The 19,645-nt window shown below is 46.6% G+C and overlaps 1 long non-coding RNA gene and 2 pseudogenes across 1 annotated transcript; 2 read left to right on the forward strand and 1 right to left on the reverse strand.

Moving 5' to 3' along the window:
* Positions 1-7,352: 7,352 nt before the first annotated feature.
* On the reverse strand, positions 7,353-13,034 carry LOC116069716. Its single transcript, XR_004110112.1, has 2 exons — positions 12,924-13,034; positions 7,353-7,599 (listed from the first exon to the last, which is right to left on the reverse strand). It is a non-coding gene; the product is annotated as an uncharacterized LOC116069716 (long non-coding RNA).
* LOC116069715 lies at positions 12,454-12,998 on the forward strand (annotated as a pseudogene).
* Positions 13,035-17,812: 4,778 nt separating the features above from the next.
* LOC116070482 lies at positions 17,813-18,228 on the forward strand (annotated as a pseudogene).
* Positions 18,229-19,645: the final 1,417 nt, after the last annotated feature.

Below are 19,645 nucleotides of genomic sequence, written 5' to 3' on the forward strand. Positions count from 1 at the left end.
GTACACATGCCCATTAGTGTGGGTTTGGGGGTGCATGTGCCCATTAGTGTGGGGTTGGGGGTGCACATGCCCATTAGTGTGGGGTTGGGGGTGCACATGCCCATTAGTGTGGGGTTGGGGGTGCACATACCCATTAGTGTGTACAGAGGCCAGAGACTGATGTCAGGTGTTTTCCTCTGTCACTTTCCACCCAATTTTTTTTTTTTTTTTTTTTTTTGAGACAGGGTCCTTCACTGAGCCTGCAGCTCACCTTTTCCTCTAGGATGGCTGGCCACTGGGCTACGGAGCTCTGCCTATCTCTGCCCCACCCCTACTCCCACCCCCAGTGCTTGGATTCCAGGTACTACTGCAATCAGATTAAGCAAGCCCTCGGCCCACTGACCATCACACATCACACAACAGCCCTTCGTCCATCATCACACTATCTGTGGTGATGAGGGCTTACTTACTGTCTCTGCTCCCTACATTCATTCATTGAGCAGGTTTAAAAGAGTAATAAGAAGTTTTTTATTTGTTTTTAAATTTTTATTACAAACTTTAGTCATTTAAATTGGAATGGATGCTGACCGGTAGCGGTGCACGATTTTAGTCCCTCCCAGCACATGAGAGACAGAGGCAGGCAGATCTCGGTAAGTTCAAGACCAACCTGGGTAGGGTTTTGTGGCCACTAGAATTGGATGGAGTTTCTTTGGTTTGCTAGGGTTACGGGTACTCTCATTTTGTTTCATTTTCTCAGTGCCATAGGTAGCAGGCAGACACAGTTCAACACCCCCTACCAGCCTGGGAAGTTCCCTCCCACTTCGGGTCCAGCCCTCAGGGAAACCCTTGGTGATGTTGTGGGAAAGAATTTCAGGGTGAGCTGGAGCAAGGCGGAAGTCGGTGAGTTTATTAGGAAAGTCCTGGGTGTGACTGCTCCAGAGAGTTTTTACAATGGCTACATATATGACCCCGCCTGGCTTTCTCAGTCGGATTCCTCAAAGGATGCCCTTCACCTCAGAGTTGAAAGAATAAGGATAGTTTACAATTAAATGAGCTGTAAAGATAAGTGAAATCACTCACGGAGGTGTTACATGACGAACGTGGGGTTAAAACTTACAGACACTTGTGTAATACCTTTGAGACTCTGAGTTCGAGATTCAGCTACACAAAAGGGGGAGCAAGGAGGAGAGAAACTAGGAGCTCAGCTGGTAGAGGGCTGCCTTAGTGAGCTCACTTCTCAGTCAGCAAAAACTGCCCCTACTGTGTCAGGCCTGTGAACCCTAGCCTTAAGGAAATGGGAGCAGATCAAGCAAGAGTTCAAGGTCATCCTCAGCTACAAAGTGAGTTTGAGGCTAGCCTAGGCTACACAAGTCTATGTCTCAAAACAAAAGAAAGAGAGAGAGAGAGTGAAAACAAGGAGGAGGTCAGAGACCAAGATGAGGAGGAAAAGACCTATGTTGGGCCTGACACTACAACTCTGTCATAAAAGTATGCTCTCAGCATGTTCAAGCTGTGGCTTGGACCCTAGCACCGTCGATTTATTTTTAATTTAAAAAAATGAAACAGCATCCTTGGAAATATTTACATGTATAACAAGCCATTTTAGTTATCAAATTAAAAATCTATAGAAGTGTTGAAGAAAACACGCCCTGTGCTGTTTATTAAAGACGTCTCGTCAGACTTTATTCCCTGTAGATGGAGGGTCAAACAATGAATTCGGAAGCTGGGAGACAGAGTGGGTTCAACTCCAGACACAGCATGGCCAAGCCGGGCATTTCAGTACCAGAGCAGAAGAGAAGCTGGTGGATGGAAAATTACTAAGAGGAAGCTTCAAAGGTGAAGATCCTGGCTAAACCGACCTAACAGGCTGTGTGGCTGCAGGCAGGTCAGGTGGCCAGCCACAAGTTGGAGGTGAGCAAATATCCAAGTCCCGAGTTCCTGATAAAGTGACAGACAAGTATTCGTAATGCAGCCAGATTCCGTAGGAAAGTGCACACCCAGGCCTAGAGGAGGAGCTGGGCCTGGGTGCCAAGCAAAGGATCCTTGTCAGGCATGTATAGCGTGGCTACATTATTTTAGTGACAGTGGGAACATTTGAGAGCACTGTACCAGAAAAGCAGAACCAGTCACTGTAAGAACGAAAGCTAAGAGACACAAGAGACTGAGGAGGCACTGGAAAGCAGGGAACAACAAACCCGGATCAGGCATGGGGCAAGTGCCTTTACCCTGAGTCATCTCATAAAACAGAGGCAAAAGGGAAGGCAGGTCAGGAGAGAGTTTACTTAACACAAAGCCTTGGGCTCCATCCCGCACCAACTGCACACGCATGTGTGCGCATGCACAACATTTTTAAAACTTTAAAAGAAAAACACAAGAAATGAATAATTAGAAGACACGAAAAAGACTAGTAACCAAACCCAAATATAAAAATATTTAAAAATAAATGTAATGGCTAAGGTTATGGGTGAGTGCTTAAGAGCACTCGCTGCTCTCTTCTAGAGGACCTAGGTTCGATTCTCAGCACCCACATGGCAGCTTATAACTGTCTTTAACTCCACTCCTGGGAGATCTGATGGCATCTTCTGTCTTCCACAGGTACCAGGCAGCCAGTGGTGCATAGACAGACATGAGGGCAAAACACTCACACACATGAAATAAAATAACAAATAAATAAAAAGTGTGAATAATCTGGATGTGGTGGCACAGAATTTCAGTCGTTGCAATTGGGAGGTGGAAGCAGGAAGATCAGGAGTTCAAGGTCATCCTTGCCCACATTATGATTTCAAAGCCTTTCTGGGTTATACACTACATTTAAACAAAATAAAACAAAACAAAAGAAGAACCAGCAAGATGGCTGAGTAGTAGAAAATAATAAGTGAGTGAATTATAGTTTCTTCTTAGAAGACAGTTTCTGGTTATTACAGTACAGATGATTTCATCATCATCATCACCACCCCCATCATTGTCATCATTATAGTGCTCGGACACCAACCTGGGGCCATGTACGTGCTAAGCATGAAGGAGACCTCTGCACATTGGGGGTTCCCTTTTGGACCCCATACTAGACACAAACCATACCCAGACATCCGTTTTCTTCTATTAAGCAGGGAAAAAAGTTAAAGTGGCTGCTTTCTGACTCTGGCAGAAAAACAGCAGCCACAGACCTTGCAGATGCCATTTTTATGAAGACAAAGGGGAGGTCTGACTTAAGACGGGCTAGGATGCAGTGGTGCATTTTGACTGGACATGTTATTTAGGTGAATCAAAGAGGGCTTTTGATTGCTGGACTTCAATACTTTGATAGTTGGACCTGGGGTGGTCAGTCTCAGGAAAAGGAAGTGGCCAAATAAGGGAATAGAGCTTGTGGCTAGCTTTGGGAATGTAATCTAACAGTTTTTTAGCAAGGCAGAAGGAATGGAGGAGAAGGGCAAGGCTGCCAGGGCCATGTTCACCATGCTCAGCCTGGCCAGAGTCCGTCCAAAGCACACACTCAACTGCCAAGTTCCGCTCAAGCCCTTTGGACATCAGTTGAGTTACCAGATTTCCTAAAAGATTCTTCCTTCCTTCCTTCCTCCCTCCCTCCCTTCCTTCCTCCCTTTCTCTTTCCTTTCTGTTATTCATGCACTTCTTTGAAGCACATGCTTACTGGCCTCAAATTCACAATCCTTTTGGCTCTTCCTCCCCAAGCTGGGATTTCAGGTGTGCTCCACCAAGCCTAGCCTGCAAAATACTTCAAATGGCAGAACACTGATTCAGTCACGCCGAAGACTCGTGTCTCCCACCATTCTCAAGAAGGCAGAACTCAGCCATAGGCTATCTCATTGTAGACCCCAAAGCGCTCACTTGGCTGCCTGCGGGGTATCTGTCTAGTCTCTTTTCCTGTCTGTTTTATTCAAGAAGCCTACTTGAAAACACACAGATTCTTGTGGAACTGAAGATGGCCGCATGGTACAGCTTGAACCAATGTGTCAGTGGAAGTTCGGAGGTGTAGAGGATTCCAGGAAGTTTATTCAGTGGCTAGGACTTCGCTGGAAGCCTTTCACCTCTTGCCTATTGACTTTACTTCCTCTCACCCTGCCTGGATGTTGACCTAGTTCTAAAAATGGAGAGGGTCCCCGCAGTCATTTTGCAAGTATGAGGAAAGAAAGCTCATGCATGCTGAAGATGTGAGAAAGAGCCTGGGTACCTCATGGCTTCGTAGCGTGGCCACCTACCCAGGACTGAGCACTTCCACATGCACAGTTATGTAAGAACTGTAAATGCTGGGGCAGCCGGGTTCCCATGACATATCATAAAACATGATCCTTGCTTTTCCTACTGCCTGTGATGGCCTCTCTGAACACCGAGTCCTTTGTTGCTCTCACGGATAGGTTGCCAGCCCCAAGAGGAACTACACCTGAGCAGGGCATCTGGAAGTAGGTGGTTCTGAGACAAGCAGCCTGTATTCTGATACCAGGAAATGAGACGAGTCACTTAGCAGGAGTCACTCTTGTGGGTGGGAAGAAAGAGAAAAGATAATCAATTAGCTTAGGACCATTGATGACTTTTCTTTTTTATCCCTGTCTCTGCTGTACTGCTGTAGCCTTGTCTTGTTCCAACACCTCTCCCATGTGTGAGATGATGTGGTGTGTGTGTGTGTGTGTGTGTGTGTGTGTGTGTGTGTGTGTGGTTTCACCTGTGTGTACACTCAAGTGTGCATACAGGATTATATGTTCGAAGGCCAGAGACTGGCTTCTGGTCTCGTCTATCACTCTCTACCCTATTTTTGGGCTCAGGGTCTCATTGAGTCACTGTGGCTAGCCTGGCTCACCAGCAAACCAGGGCATCCTCTTGTGTCCTTCCTCCTCAGGGTATGAAGCTGTGTGCCAGTGTGCCTGTTTGTCATATGAGTGCAGGAGCTATGAACAGAGGCTGGTCCTCATGCTTCTATGGTGACCACCTTAGCAGCTTGAGCCATCTTTCCAGCCCCTCCTTCCCTTTTATTTTGCTTCCATTTCCTCTTTCTGTTTAAGTCAGTTTTTCTACCTCAGAATAATTGACATTTAGAGCTAGACAATTCTTTTCTTTTTTAAAGATTTATTTATTTATTATATGTAAGTGCATTGTAGCTGTCTTCAGACACCCCAGAAGAGGAAGTCAGATTTGATATGGGTGGTTGTGAGCCACCATGTGGTTGCTGGGATTTGAACTCAGGACCTTCGGAAGAGCAGTCAGTGCTCTTAACTGCTGAGCCATCTCTCCAGCCTGGAGCTAGAAAATTCTTCATGGTGATGTGGGGGAGGCTATCCCATGTTTTGTGCCTCACGAGGTATTTAGAAGCATGTCTGGGGTCTTAACCTACAAAATCCCCACCCCTTGCTAAGACTCACTGCTCTGAACTCAAGCCAAGCATCCCTCCAGACTGTACTTGCTGTTCCTATAGCTCTGACTGGCCTGTGCATCTCCAGAGCAGACGATAAGCACTTTGAAGGTAAGGGCTGCCTCTGGTTCATGCCTACATCTATTTCCCTGACAATCAGCTAACCAGTTGTAGAAATTGTTCTGAAGAATGGGCATAGAATTCAGCATGCTTGGTATCACGATTTTCATGTGCACTTTGCTTGTGGTATCATGCCACAATTTCAGCAACAAGCAAATAAATAAACAAAACAAGCAAAAAAACCCACCACACTGAGGACTAACCCAAACACACCAAGTAATATGAAAAAGACTTGACTTAGTGGTGCATGCCACTGATCCCAGCAATTAGGAAGCTGAGGCAGAAAGAGTAAGTTCAAGGCCACCTGGGCTTCAAAATAAGAACCTGTCCAAAACCATGGACTATTGAATGTTGAGAGGAAGTTGAATATTTGGGATGACATTTTATAGTCTCACAAACTTGGAACTTTTAAACACTTAGAGCCACTTATTCTGTGTGTGGGAGTGTGGACATGCACACAGGTGTGCACGTGGCCATACCTTTGCAGGCCTGTGGAGGTCAGAGGAGACCTTGTGGTCATCAGCTCTCCCATTCCAGATAGAGGGTCTCGAGGACCAAACCCGGATCAGGCATGGGGCAAGTGACCCTGAGTCATCTCACCAGCCCCCAAATTAAAACTCTTAAATAAAATATGGGTAGATGCAATCCTAGCACTTAGGAGTCTGAAGCAGGAGGATTTCCTCAAGTTTAAGGCTAGCCTAAGTTATATAACAGGACCCTTCAGGGGAGGGAGGGAGAAAGCAGAAAAATAACCAAGCTTTCTTAAATGATCCAGCAAAGAATGAAGAACAAATTCTTATATAAAATTTATTTTTCTTGTGAAATAAAATTTGAATGTTAACCTTGCAAAAAGAGCCAGCTAGGTACAGGGGAGAAACAGGCTTAGCTGTTTATAGTGGCTACATATACAACCCTGTAATTTTCTAAGCTATATTTTTCAAATGGTGTAATTTACAAGGTTGAGAAAGTAAGAAAAGCTTGAAATTAAGTCAGGTTTAAAAGATAAAGCCAGGCAGTGGTAGCACACACCTTTAATCCCAGCACTTGGGAGGCAGAGGCAGGCAGATCCCTGAGTTCAAAGCCAGCCTGGTCTCCAGAGTTCAGGACAACTAGGGCCACACAGTGAAACCCTGTCTCGAAAAATAAAAAATTAGTAAAATGTACTAGCTTGGGGTTTATCTTGTCTTGGAGAATATTATTCTTCTAAAAATGTATCACATTCATTTGTTTAGTTGGTGTGTGTGTGTGTGTGTGTATGTGTGTTTGTGTGTGTATGTGTGTGTTTGTGTGTATGTGTGTGTATGTGTGTGTTTGTGTGTGTGTGTGTGTGTGTGTGTGTGTGTGTGTGTGTGTGTGCTGGAGAGCATGTTTTTGTACATATGCCAGGTGTGAGTGTGGAGGTTACAGGACAACCTGCAGATGGATCACTTCTCTCCAGCCATGCAGGTCCAGGAAATTGAACTCAGGTCAGCAGGCTTGGTGTCCAGCACTTTTAATCACTGAGCCATCTTGATAACCCAAAGGTTCTTTGGGTTTTGTTTTGTTTTTTTGTTTTTTTGTTTTGTTTGTTTTGTTTTATTTTGTTTCTTTTTTAACCAAATAATAAAGAAACTGATTTTATGAGGCGAAACTGTTTAGATTGGGGTTAAGAAAGGAATGCTAATAGGTAAGAAACATTCTGGTCTCGAGTAAGCACATTTGCACATTTGTTTGTTGTTTAAAATATTCTTGTTTGATGGCTTTAGGAAAACATGCAATATCTCTGTAGTCAATCTTGGTTTGACCAAGATTGAAGTCTTGTGACTCTCAGTCATGGGCAGGGGACAGGGAGGGGGTCAGGGGCAGGGGGACGACAACAGAACCAGACCCCAGGGAAATGGATTTCTTCTTCTCATACTTTTTTTTAAGCCTGTTTTATTTTCAGTTCATTTGATTAATTTTTTTTCTTTGTAGGGTTGGAGATAGAAGCCAGGGCCTCTCCCGAGGTAGGCAAGCACTCTACCACTGAGCCACATTCCCCATCTGTCAGCCGGATGTCAGTTCGTGAGCCGTTTGAACTTTGAGATGATGCCGAGTGTGTGGGCAGGAAGTCCCCAGGTCATAGTGGTGTTTCCTTCGATTCTGTGACCATTGACCTCTTTCTGGAAAAGAGTTGCATGTGTTACTTCCTGAAGTTCACTGGTAATTTTTAAGGGTTCCAAGAAGTTCAACCCTCCTTTGAGAGGTTGGGTTTGCAGAGCACTATAGTCCGTTTGCCCAGTCAGTTACACAAGGCCTGGAAGCGTACAATCAGAGCAAAAGATTCATTTGGCTGGACAAAGGTGTCCACTCGCAGCCTGCGGCAGAGAATAATTCAATTTGTTTGTTTTTTTTTTAATGTATTTTTTGTTTTGTTTTTTCATTTTTCCAGCCAGGGTTTCTCTGTGTAGCCCTGGCTGTCCTGGAACTTGATCTGTAGACCAGGCTGGCCTCAGACTCACAGATAGATGCCCTTGCCTCTTCCTTTGGAGTGCACCCTGACACCCAACTTCAGATTTTATTTTAGCTATCCATTGTCCTTAAGTCTTCTAGATTCAGGTTCAGAAGCATCAAGGGAAACCAGTTTTATCTTGCTTCAAAGAAATTTAACCATCATGGACCCCCTTCATCAGTGACAAGAAATGAAATCATTCCATTGTCATTAAAGTTTCTTAAATCTTTTATTTTGATATCATTTAAATTTTACCCAAGGAGGTCTAGAGAGGCATCGCAGTGGTTGAGAGCACTCATTGCTCTTGCAGAGAACCCAGGTTGGATTCCCACACCCCAGTGGTGGTTCACAACCATCCCACCTGTGACTTCAGAATCAAAAGATCTAATACCCTCTTCTGGCCTTTGAGGAGACAAAGCACATGCATACCCATAGAAAAGATACAGGTGGAACGAATAAATCTCATTTAACTTTTAATTTTTTTATTTGACTAACCTCCCCCCATACACACAACACTGTGAGGGCTGAATGGAGACAAGCAGGCTAACAGCGGACGAGAGCTGGAGTGTCTGGGGGTGGGGGGACTGTGAGCAGGGACTCTGCCGAGCCTTAGGATTTCAGTTTCATAACCATATCCATAACATGGATATAGGAGGACAGAACCAATCTCAGCAAGTTAGCCATCCTATGAATTCTATATGGTGTATGCATACACACACACACACATACACACTCGCACACACAAACATACAGACACACACATATATACACACAGAGACAAATACACATAAAAAATGTAAGTACAGGCATGGCAACACTTGGGAGCACCTTTAATCCCAGCACTTGGGAGGCAGAGGTAGATGAATCTCTGAGCTCAAGGCCAGCTGGTCTATAGAGAGTTCAAGAGAAGCCCATCTCTAGGGAAATCAAGTTGGTGCTGATCTGGAAGTTTCAATCCTCCTGGCTAGTTTCCACAGCACTGGAAGGTGCTGCACATGCTACTAGAGAAGATGTCACCAATCATATGCAGCTGGAAACTGCAGAAACCACCAGCCTGGCAAGCTATGCCCACTGATGAAATGTCATAAGAGTCCCCAACCACTTTCTGATTGAATGTAAGATCTACTCCACAAAAAGGAAGCCATGGCTGATGCTGATATCAGGACAAAGAGTCTGTGGCTAGAGAGGACATAGTACTAAACTGACTCCAGAAAACTAATCATTATACCCGTGGATTCCTGCATAACTCAACCTTCGACAGAGACGGCCCTTTTTGAAATACATGTGGATTAACACAAAGGCCCACAACTGGTTCATGTGCAGAGGTTAAGAGAGTCCAGAGTACTCAGCCCTAAAGGGATGTCTACAACTATCACACCTGTCCCTCCAAGGCTCAGGGATCATCTTGGAAGAAGGGCAGAAAGGTTGTAAGAGCCAGAGGCTGTGGATGACCACAGGGATAGAACAGGGCAGTTGCACATAAGACTCGCAGCCACTGTGACTGAGCACACAATCAAGACAGACAAAATCCCAGCCTGGAGTATTGAAGTGGATGTGAGGCCCCACCCCTAGCAGAGGAGCTACTGGGAAAGGGAGAGTCCATTTTCCTCTGGGCTGCAGCCCCTGAGCCGCTACCCATACTCCAGTAGATAGCCCTGTACCCAGGCATTTACTGGCAGCACTAAGTACACTCAGTAGTATTAAAGAAAAAAGAAAGAACACATGAAATTGGAGGGGATAGTGGTAGTGGGTGTCTCGGTTACTTTTCTATTGTTGTGACAAAACACCATGACCATCAAGGTCACCTTCAAAGACTCGATAGGTTTGCGTGATGTCAGGGTCTCACTGGAGTCTAGACTTCCTGAGAATGTTCTAGGGACACTCTAAACTTTGAAAACAACAACAATAGCAAACTCTGGTTTGGTGAATAAAGGAAATAGGAGAAGAGAGAAAAGCTTCAGGAGGAGGAAGAATTGTATTTACTTCACAGGGTCCTGGGAGAGAAACCACTCATCCTTCAGTCCCAGGAACAGTCACACCCATGGCTGGGCGTTGGCTTATGAAATGGAAACACAGGGCGGGTTGTCAGGCCTCCCACATATGCTAGTTGAGTAAGCTTGGACTAGTTGCTTAATCTCTCAGAGCCTCTGTTTCCTTGTCTCTAAAATGAGATTGCATAAGAGAATGCTTTAGCCCAGAGTGTCTCCGAGAAAACATGGAATAATGCAAATTACTGTTATTACCAACAGCAGTTCACGCACTGCCTGCCAACAGGCATTCCCCCTCTCCTCCGTCTTCCAGCAAGCCCAGCCTTTCCTCCCTCTTTCAATATTTGATTTCCTCTTTCTTTATAGTTCTTGGCCAGAGGCCAAAGCCGGAATGGGGCCTGGTACTCCCAAGGCAGACCATTCTGCTCTTCAGCTATGCCTCTACTCCCCGAGATATCCATCCTGTAGATAGTAGCCAAGAAAAACAGCACTTCCCAGAAGGCTCAGGGAACATTCCATAGCCAAGTCTTTCAAAAAAAATTTATTCATTTACTTATTTTTATGCATATTGATGTTCTGCCTACATGTATATCTGTGTATCATATACATGCAGTATCTACGGATCCAGAAATACAGACAGTTGTGAGCTGCCATGTAGGTGCTGGGAATCAAACTGGGTCCTCTGAAAGAGCAACTAGTGCTCTTAACCCCTGAGCCATCTCTCCAGGACACCCCTACCCCTGCTTTTTGAGATAAGGATAAGATAAGCTCTCTCACTGGGTTCCGGAGCTTGACATTTGGACCAGGCTGGCTAGCCAGAGAGCCCTAGGGTTCTGCCTCCCCAGCCCTGGGATTGCAAGTTTGTATCAGCACACCCAGCTTTTTTTCATAGGTGTGCTTGTATGGCAAACATTTTATTGACTAAGGAGATGGTCTCCTGTAACCCCAGCTGACCTTGAAGGTACCGTGTACTGAAGATAACCTTGAGTTTCTGATCCTCCTGCTTCCACCTCCTGAGTACTGAGTACCACCAGAAAGTACTCCACCCTGGTCTGCATGCACTATAACAGCACAAGCAAATGAAATACCCCAACTCCTGACCCTGCCTCTTTAGTTTTTTTATACATTATTTATTATATATGTGTGTGTGCCTGCTTGTATGCATGTGCACCAAGAGTACACAGGAGCCTGAGGTCAGAAAACGGGTCAGACTGCCTGAAACTAGGTTTAGAGATATGTATGAACAAGCAAATGAAAGGGGTGACCACAACTGGGCCAAACCTCTGAGGGCTCACCCGCCCACAGGCGGTCTTAGCTTCCTCAGCACAGGGTCACACTGGCAGGGGTTTGGAACAACCCAGCTCGGAGCCTTGGACGTTGAGAAGGGCTTCTTTGCACAGAAAATGGGTAACGCAGCTGGTGAAGACGTCAGTGAGCACTCCCCAGTAGCCCCTTCTCTCATTCACAGCCATCCCTGCTGCCTGTGCAGTGGGCGCCTCCCTCAGCAGCGAGGGTGGGCCTGCCATCTCTCTTTCCTTGCAGCAGGAAGGAAACAGCTGCAACCGCACCTGGCTTTTTTTTTTTTCCTGTACTGGGAATTTATCCCAAGGCCTCGTGCATGCTAGGCAAATGCTTACCACAGAGATACCCACCTGCTACACACACACACACACACACCAACACACACATCCCCCATCCTCACCCTCACACTACCATCACACACACACACACACACACACATACTACATACCACCAACTTTTCAGAACAGTACATACACACTTTACATACACACTTTTTCAGAACAGTATCTCGGCTAAGCTGCCTAGACTGGCCTTGGACTCACTCTGTGGTCCAGGCACCCTTTAAACTTGTGATTCTCCTGCCTCAGCCTCCAGAGTAACCGAGATCACAACTTGACAACTGTGTGAACACTATGCCCACCTTCACCACAATTGTAAAAGGTCTCCAGTAAACCCTAGGGACAAGGTCCGATTCCCCAGGCCCTCAAGGAAGATTTCATAAAGAAGGGCGTGTTTGAATGGGCTTGGAAGGATGGGTAGGGGTTTGCATAGGGCTTAGCTAGGTTTTTCCTCCTGCTCTGCTTCTCCTTGCTAAGGAAGCTTGATGCCACCTGGCACCCGAGACAATTCTCGAGAAGGAAGTAATGTTCATCGGGTGCTAAAAATGACTTGAAACTGACAGAACGACAGGTGCGGACTCTAACACCTGCCACTGTCCCCAAGAGAACACAAGAAGATTCCTTCTCCGTGTATTTTAATTCTTGTGAAGGAAACTTTTCCTAATATAGCTCACAGACTACTCAAGATTCTAATCCTGAGCCGGGTGGTGGTGGCGCACGCCTTTAATCCCAGCACTTGGGAGGCAGAGGCAGGTGGATTTCTGAGTTTGAGGCCAGCCTGGTCTACAGAGTGAGTGCCAGGACAGTCAGGGCTATACAGAGAAACCCTGTCTCGAAAAACAAACAAACAAACAAACAAAAAAGATTAAAAGATTCCAATCCAACACCGGGAGTGAGCTACAGACAAGATGGAAGCACCTCCAAATTCCCTGACCTCCTCTACCCTGGGTCCCCTTGACCAGAAGTACAGTATGGAGCAGCTTCAGGAGCTGGAAGAACACTTCAAGATGGAACCATACCCAGACCTCCAGGCTCGAAAGATCATGGCCACCAGACTCAAACTGAAGGAGGAACAAGTTGAGGCTTGGTTCGTCCAGCGATCCTTGGAGCAGGAGATGTGACCCCCCTTGGCCAGGCTGCAGCAGTCTGCCCGGGATGATGCCTCTCCTTCCCACAAAGCCCGCTGCTGCCGGCCACCCAGCTGGAAATACAGGCTCATCCCCATCAATCCACCTGAGTCCTCAACCAGCTGTTGTAAGCACAGTTGCTGACCCCCCTTCCCCATGGGCCCACTCCTACATGTAGCACAAAATCTGCTCCCCCCAAATGCCCCTTCCCTTTCAGACTCCTGGCTGCACCAAACTCACCAAATGGTGGATGCATTCCACAAATTTCAGGGTCCATGTTTGAATACCTAGGTCCCAGGACAGATGACATTGGACAGAAATAGTGTGGCTTAGGCTGAGTCTCCACCTAGGACCTCCACTAGAACCTGCAGGGCCACACCCCACAGGTGTCAAGCCAGTTCTTTTAACAGCCTCCCCTCAAAGGTGGCCTATACTTCAGGCTCATTATATATCACAGTATGACACTGGCTTCTTCCCTCCTTTCCCCAGGCATGACTAAATAAATTAAAATTATTTTCACCGCTACTTCATAATTGTAATTTTGCTACTGTTATGAATTGCTATGAGGTGAATGTCTGTGCTTTCTGTTGGTTTGATCTGTGCCCTCCAAGACTACATTAGACTAATTTGTACTGCCATAACAACCATTTCCCAAGAGATTAACTGTTTAACACTGCTAGCTTTTTTTTTTTTTCCCTCTTGTGCCAATGAATATTTTATTGGTTTAAAAAAAAAAAGAGATTCCAATCCTGGGTAGACAGGCCAGAGTACAGAGAGAAACAGGAGCTTGAAAGCACTAAGCAGCCTAGGCTCACCTGGAACTCATAAGCCCCCTGCCTCAGCACTACAGCTCTAGGCTTACAAGGAAGGTATCAGCACCACGGCCCAGCTTTCCTGTTTCTCAGAAACTGTTTAAAGTGGGTAAGTAGCTAAAGGGGATGGCCCATGCCTACAGTGACACATGGAAGATGGAGTCAGTTGGATCAGAAGTTGGATGACAGCTGCCACCACATAGTTTGAGTTTAGCCTGGACCACGGGATCTTATCTCAAAAAATAGATTAGATAAATGAGCAAGTAAATAAAGAGAGGTAAGAATGAGAGAGCCTTCCCCACCTCTTCCTTTGGCTTCCAGTTCCTCATCTTCCCACCTCCCTCCTGTGAATGTCTCTCCAAAGCAATGGGCAGGGGCTCTAGCCTTTGGGGTTGGGCAAGGCCCAGTGCACCCGAGACTCTGAGGGATGTCAGCCCCCACCCTCCTCTTCTTCGGCCTCCTCGCTTTTGCACAATGAGACTGATGACCTTTAGTCTCCTGTTTTCTTTTCAAGCCTCGTTTGGCTTGGCAATGGCACAGGTATCTTCACTTGACTTAGAATCTCAAAAAGGAGCGGCCCGCAGACCTTGAAGTGTGCACCTTGCCTTCTGGACTTGGCTGCAGCTTGCCAGGTGTCCCTGGTTCTCCTGGGAGAGTGAGCAGCTGATGAAATCCCAGAGGCCTGGAAGCCTAGCTTCCAGTAAGGGGCTTTGTTTACAAGTCTGAACAGGAAGCTTTGGTTGTACATTGATCAGAGGTAGAGTTACCAGTGAGTGGACTGGTGCCCAGCTGCTGGAAAAAGGGGGAATGTGTTTTTTTAATAGATTAGTATCTCCCTTGTTTGCTCACTTCTCATGGCTAAAAGTTCTTGGAAGCCCTTTCCAGGAAGAAGAGGAACAAAGAACACGAAGCCTCGTTTCTGCTCGCTTTACTCTACAGCATCTTTGTTTACACAGAGGCATGCAGGAGGCCATGCGAAATAAGTCACTATTAGGAACAATGGCCAAGAAATACGGACAAAAGCCAAGAACTGTGAACATTTGCTATTCTCGTTTCCTGTTACTCCTGCAAGCCCAAGTTATTATGCACAGGCTACACAAATGTCCTGTACCTGGGGGTGCTTTGCCAGCCTGGGCTACGCCTGTCAAAGGAGAAAGATGAGATTCTGAGAGGTTAAACACAGCCACCCCAGCCGTGCGAGAAGGAACTCGGATTGAAACCTGGTTCCCGGCAACTTCAGCTTTTGTGCACTCCTGCAGGTTACATAGGCATGGAAGGAAGTAGGGTCGATCCTACTGCTGTTTGGTGGCAACACTTCTCCAATGACCTCCCCTTTTGGTTCTAGGGACAGAGCCCACCCAGAACCCACACATACTCAGCAGGCTGCCAGTCTATCACTGGCTACTTTGTTGCTTATTAAACAGCTTCTGCTTTGCTCAGTATTAAACAGACACTAAAACCTGAGTGAGGGCGTCTCCAAAAAGCCAGAAAATGTTCCTTTCTGTCTTTGTTCCCATCTTTTGGTGGCAGATATAGACTGCTGGAGCCCAGGTGACATTTTCTGAGTAAACAAAAGCCAGAGCCAGCAGAGCCCACACCCAGCTGAGCAAACACCATATGGAGGCCACAGTAGGGCTCACCAGCTTTCAGGCATGGTCTGCCTTGGAAAGCTGACCAAAAAAGGGGCTCAAGGTCTGAGAGCTCATGAGGATCCAGAGCTGCTAAAAAGAAAGGGGGGGGGAGGGTTCTAATGTAGCCCAGGCTGGCCTTGGACTCATTATGTAGCTGAGGATGACCTTAAACTTCTGATCTTCTAACTGTCCCTCCCCAGTGCTGGGATTACAGGACCCCACCACAACCCTGGTGGAAGTAGTATTGGGAATCAAACCCCGTGCTTCCAGCATGCTAGACAAGCACTCTACCAACTGAACTCCGCCCCTACTTCCCTTATTAACAACAAACACAGCTATGTTTGAGCTCATCTCTAGAGTGGAGGGAACCAGCTGGTTAAGAGATGAGTTCTTGGGCTACAGAAGCCATGACTGGGCGAGAGCAGTGATCATTAGACACAGGGTGGAATCTAGTTGCTGGGTTCAAGCTCTAGTGTGTGAGACCTATACACTGTGACCCAAGGATGTCTCAGCTTTCCACGGCTTCTGTTTTCTTGTCAAGGACCAACAGAAAGACTTCCCTGGGGCTGGCAAGTAGAGTTCAAAGTACTCTTAGAGCTCTAGAATATACTGTCACACAAGGTCTTTTCTTTTGATTCTCCTCCACACACACACACACTTTTTTTTTTCTGGGAGGCTGAGGCAGGAGGATCACTATGACTTCGAGACAATCTGGGTTACATAATGAGTTCTAGGCCAAAGTAGCCCCATCTCAACATGAAAAAAAAAAAAAAGAGCGAAGTGTTCTGGCACACATCTGTAATCCCAACATGTGAGAGGTAGAGGCAAAGGATTATAAATTCAATTCAAGGTTATCCTTGGCTTCGTAGTTGAGTTGAACACCAGCCTGGTTACCTTGAGGCCTGTTTCAAAGTAATAGTAAGAAGCTGAAGGTTTGTTCAGTAATAAGACTTAGAGGACACTCAGTTATCAGTAATCTCACAGGCTGAGGTGTAGTTTAGGAGTAGGAATGAGGCCTCAGGTCCAATCCCTAGTTCTGTGCATCTACTTAAAAGAACTTCAGGGGCTGGAGAGATGGCTTAGCCATTAAGAACACTGACTACCCCTCCAGAGGTCTTGAGTTCAATTCCCAGCAACCACATGGTGGCTCACAAACACCTGTAATGGGATCCGATGCCCTCTTCCGGTGTGTCTGAAGCCAGCAACAGTGTACTCACATACATAAAATAAATAAATCTTTACAAAAAAAAATCTTGCAATTCTTTAAATGTTTGCTGAGCTCCTGGCATGGGGTGCTAGGCTCTGCTAGATTTGTGGACTTGTCTTAAAGAGTGCACAGTCCCGGCTGGAAAGAGCTGAAGCCCTTAAGAGCACTGGCTGCCCCTCTAGAGGCCCCGGGCTCAGGTTAGATTCCCAGCACTCACATGGCGCCAGGTGTAACTCCAGTCCCAAGAAGTCTGACACCCTCTTTTGGTCTCCTTGGACACTACATTCACATGGCACACAGACACACAAACTCAGTCCAGGAGGAGCTGCACAGGATGGTGACACAGAGCAAGAGAGTCAGGAACCTGCACTGGGGCAGGTAATGACCCAGAGGTGCACCCACAGGAAGAAACTAACTTCTATTTGTGTGGGGTGCATAGTCAGATAACTTCAGGTGGTTCACACAACTCCTCCAAGTGCTTTTCCAACCTGGCTGGTTGACTGTCCACTGAGCACTAACGTAGATTAGGTGGTGTTGCTATGAATGGTCTTGTGGATGTGGCCCTTTCTACAATCGGTCGACTCAAGTACAGCAGGAGATCTGAGCAGGCTTCTGCAGCCCAGGAAAGGCCTTAGGATGAAAAGGATGGGGCAGAGGAGAAGGGGAGGAAGACTTGGGGAGGGGAGGATGTTGTGGTGCTGGCATCCAACCAGTTTCCCCCCTTGCTTGCCGAGCTGCCCTGCCCTCTTTAGACTCTCTGGCTCCATGAGAAATTACGTAAGCCGGTCCCCTACAATTCATCTTGGCTGGTCTCGGTATCTGTCCCCACTGGCTCTGGTCCTGGCTCTCTGGAGGCAGGGAGTAAGACAGACTCAGGTTCCCTTTCTCTCCCCACCTTTCCAGGCCTCACTTGCTTCCCTCCTCAGCCCCCCTCTGGTGGCAAAAGCACAGAAGGGAGACATGGAGGGACCCTTGAGACCCTTGATCAGCCCTCCCCTGCACACAAGGGTTCAGGAGAAGGCTAAGTAATTTTCTTCTAGGTCCTAATAACTGTATTAGAGGCATGGTGGCAGCACCTTCAACCCTGCATGACTTGGACAGGGGGAGTGAGACACAAAGGGTCAGATTTAATGGCAGAACAACAACAAAAAGTAGTAGACTCCTTTAATCCCGGGAGGCTGAGACATGAAGATCCCTGAGTTCAAGGTCAGCCTGGGACAATGCAAGTCCCAGATCCAGGTGTGGTGGTACACACTAATCTGGGCCACACTTCCTGCTGCAGACCTACATAAGGACATCGGAAGAAGGAAGATTAGCTCTCTTCTTGGCCTGCTAGCTTTGTGGGGCCGAGTAACTGCTCCATCCTTGGACTTTGATTCACAGCTGCAGTTGACCATTATGGGGGAGTTGGACAACAGACTGAGCCCACCCTCGCAGCTTCCGTCTCCCATAGTGGCTGTGGCCGCACATCCTAAAGCAATGGCGGCAGGTGGAAGCGGTCCTCGAGCTGACCACATAGAGGAAGGCGCTTCCCAGCTCCTCTTTCCCAAAGAGTTTGGAACAGCTGAGACTCTCCTAAACTCTGAAGTTCACATGCTTCTGAATCATTGAAACCAGCAGCATGAGAGCCCAGAGGGCAAGCCGCAGGAGCTCTCAGAGGTCTTCATGAAAACACTCAACTATACAACCCAAAACAGAGACACCATTGCCAGTGTTCATCGCTTGTGTCTCCAGAAAAGGATACGTTTTTTGAGCTGGCCTGTTTAGTCAATCTTTGCCTGGAGACTGCTGAGGAATCCAAAGCTCTGATTCCAAGCCTGGAAGGGCGTTTTGAAGATGAGGAACTGCCGCGGATTCTCGACGCTATCCAGATGAAGCGCAGCTTCCAGTACTAATTGCCAGACATCACTCTGCTCCTTGACACAGCTCCAGACAGCTCCACAGTCGCAACCCTGGGTGGGCCTCAGGCGGGAATGTTGTTTCAGAAGATACTGGGATACTGGGACTTCCTTCATAGTTTTTGCTTTACTGGGAGAGAATCTCTGTCTAGTTCTCAGAGTCGTAGCAGTCCTCCTGCCTCAGCCTCCCAAGTGCTGGGATTACAGGTGTGAGCCAACACTTATGGCTTGGCTTTTGGAGAGGAAAGAAAGGCTGGCTCTTGATGCTCCAGGTGCTACCTTCACAGTGACTGTTAGACCCTAATTACCATCTGTTCTCCTTGCAGCCTTGTAAGGCTGCTATGGTCAAGCGTGCTGCAATCTTGAACTGGTGAGGTAGACTGGTGTTAAAGCATTCCTTGACGACCTTGTACAGTGTTTTTTTTGGACCCCATGTTATTATTTTTTGTTCTTGTCATTTCAATTTTTAATATCAATGTATTTTGTAGTTTTTGAAGCTAAAATGATATATAAAAACTTGTATAGGTGAGGAATGTTTTCAATTGGTTGTAAAGGGGAGAGATAAACCAGAACACCGTCATTATTTGAAAAAAATTTTAAAAAGAAAGAAAAGAAAAGAAAATTTTATCTCCCATGTGATTATGTGTGCATGGTGTATATGTGTGTGTATGTCAGTGTGTGTGTGTGTGTGTGCATGGTGTGTATGTGCACAGGCACCCATGTGTTAGTCACAAGACACCTTTGGATGTTTGTCCTCCCCCTCCACATAGCTTGAAATGGGGTCTTTAACTCACTGCCACACAGCTCAGGCTAGCTGACCCTTACCTGTGCCTCCCACCCCATCTCTGCACAGTCCTACTGGGACCACAGTCCTGAGCTAGTGTGTCCTGCTTTATGTTGGTTCTGAGATTCAAATTCAGCGGGTACATCTCTGCCAAGCCTCCTATGACCTGAATTCAATTCCCAAACCCCACATGGTAAAAGGAGAGACCTGAGGACTGACATGCCCTCTGACCTCCACACACATGCCATACACATAGCCCCCAAAGCAATAAAAATGTAATTTTAAAGATTGGCATTTTGAGGCTAAAGAGATAGCTCAGTGGTTAAGAGCACTGTCTACTCTCTCAGAGGACCCAGGTCAATTCCCAGCACCCACATGGTGGCTCTGGACTATGTGTAACTTCAGTTCTTGGGGACCTTCTGGTCTCCTCAGGCACTACATACACATAGTATAAACACACATGCAGGAAAACACCATATTCATAAATTTAAAAAATATTTTTAAAATTTTCATTGTGTGCTGGGAAGATAATTCTGTGGGTAAAGAACCTGCTTTGTAAGCATAGGACCTGCATTTGGATTCCTAGCAGGCAAAAGAAGAAGAAGAAGAAGAAGAAGAAGAAGAAGAAGA

Source organism: Mastomys coucha, unplaced genomic scaffold (genome assembly GCF_008632895.1).
Source record: "Mastomys coucha isolate ucsf_1 unplaced genomic scaffold, UCSF_Mcou_1 pScaffold22, whole genome shotgun sequence".
Classification (NCBI taxonomy): Eukaryota; Metazoa; Chordata; class Mammalia; order Rodentia; family Muridae; genus Mastomys; species Mastomys coucha.